This window comes from Chrysochloris asiatica, unplaced genomic scaffold (assembly GCF_000296735.1).
Source record: "Chrysochloris asiatica unplaced genomic scaffold, ChrAsi1.0 scaffold00133, whole genome shotgun sequence".
NCBI classification, from domain to species: Eukaryota; Metazoa; Chordata; class Mammalia; order Afrosoricida; family Chrysochloridae; genus Chrysochloris; species Chrysochloris asiatica.
In genome coordinates, this window is record NW_006408651.1 from 8,095,512 (window position 1) to 8,097,925 (window position 2,414).

Here is a 2,414-nt window from a genome sequence, read left to right on the forward strand (position 1 = left end):
ACGACATTTAACAACAATAAGTATTAAACACAAAACTTAATAGTGGTGCAATGGTTAAGCATTCTGCTGCTAACCAAAAGGTTGGTGCTTTTAACCCACTTAGGGACTCTGCCAGGGAAAGACTTGGCATTCTGTTCTCATGATTACAGCCAAGAACATTCTATTAGGAAGTTGTTCTTCGTCACATGGAGGTGCTGTCAGTTGGAAATCAATGGCATCTACCAACAAGTATTAAGCACACAGGAAGATAAACGTGAGAAGGAAAGATAGCTAAGAACAATAAACCACAATAAGTACCTATTGAAAACATCATTATTCCCCTTAAATTCTCATTTAGTGGGAAAACATTATCCTTAACAACAGCATTACATGTCTAGAGCAGCTAGAGCTAGGGAAAAAATATACTGTAAGCAAACATGTCAGAATCTAAAACCTAATTTAAAGTAAATGTTAAATGGAAGTGGATAATGGCGCCATCACTATGGAATAGAATAACAGGGGGTTGGTGGCTTCCTAGATAAGTGACATTTGAGCCAAATGTAGAAAGAAATGAAAGCAGTGAATATAGGAGACAGATGGTGAAAAAGCTCAGGAACGGATGTCCCAATTCTGCTTTCACTTCTCTCTCTATGATGTGCCACAATTACTTACGGTTGTTTTCTCATCATTTTCTGCATAATTCACTCAAGCATTTTTGTGCTCACTGTCGGACCTCTTTCATTCCCCTCTCACCACCAACACAGAGTAGATTATTCTTCACTTGTATGTTGTTGCTGTTGTTAGGTGCTGCTGAGTCGGTTCTGACTCATAGCTAATTTAAGTACAAAAGAATAAAACAGAACCGGTTCCTGTGCCATCCTCATGATTGTTGGTATGTTTGAGCCCATTCTGCTGCCACTGTGTCATTCCATCTTGTTGGGATCTTCCTCCTTTTTCCTGACCCTCCACTTTGCCAAGCATGATTCGTGTCTCCAGAAACGGGTCTCTCCTGGAGATGAAGAGACAAAGTCTCTTTATTCTTGCTTCACTTCTTCCAAGACAGATTTGTTCTTCTGGCAGTCGACAGTACTTTCAATCATTTTCTCCAACACCACAAGTCAAATGCATTGATTTCTCTATGTTGTTGTTGGTGTTGTTGTTAAGTACCGTGGAGTCGGTTCCGACTCATAGTGATCCTGCACAGGGTTTCTGAGGCTGTAAATCTGTACAGGAGCAGAAGGTCTCATCTTTCTCCCATGGTTGAACTGCTGACCTTGAGGTTAGCAGTCTGATTTGTAACCACTACGCTACAAGAGCTCCTTAATGTTCACATGCATATGGGGTCACTGAAAATAAAGTGACAGGAAGGACATCTTGAATCTGGAGCTAGAACAAATACAGGATTTTAAAAAGCAGGCCAGATTGCCCATAGACCTTGGTCACTGACAGTAGAGCGTTACCCAAAGGGAATGATTTCAGGAGCCTCAAGTTGATTCCTTAGACTATAAAACCTTCCCTATTAACTTTCTTTATTACAGAAATGTATTCAATATGGAGCAAAGACTTTGTGTTTGTCATTTGAGAGATTCATAAGAATTGCCTGCACTTCACCTACTTCCCAACAGATAAACACGGCAACAAGTCCCATAATACTTTGTCTTGTTTGAAATCACATTTTCGTCAATACTAGCTTTTATCTTTAATCACCATTTGGCATCTTGCACTCTGTTTATCTCCACTTTAACAATTACTATTTCAAAGGTCAGAGGAAGAGACAAAAGTGCCTGCTTTTTCACATGTAAGTGGTTTGGGTTTTGTTTTGTTCTTGCCCCCTCATTTATTTATTTATTTTTAAATTCCACTTGTCACAATGGACTTGAAGGATGACCTTCCTAAAAGTGAGAATTTTATGTTCATGAACCAACATTCGTGTTTGATCCTCTACTGATGTGCTTCATCTCAGGAAATGCTAGAAGCTAACTTCTCATCCAAGAAAAGTTTAAAACAGTTATCAGTACTCACAGAGTCCTGGGGGATATAAACAGTTAGCATGGATAGTTGCTTATTAAAATGTTGGAGGTTTGAGTTCAGCTACAACTGCCTTGAATAAAAGGTCTGCTGATCTACTTCCAAAAACTCAGCTGTAGCAAATCTTAAGAAGCACAGCTTTACTTTTAAAAACCTGATCATACCACAAATCAGAATCAATTTGATGGCAACTTGGTTTTTATCAATATTCAAACACACAAATCCTTATGGCTGATTACTTTTTAAATACCCAGTATGACCATCCTGGAACAGCTAGAGCAACAGAAGATACATCTTCAAAGAAAGATCATCAGGAAAAATCCAAAACAAAAATATCAGCATGACTGGCTACTACAAGAATAAGCAAGCTGTTCACCAGTAAGCGATCAAGGCAAGCAATCAGGTTC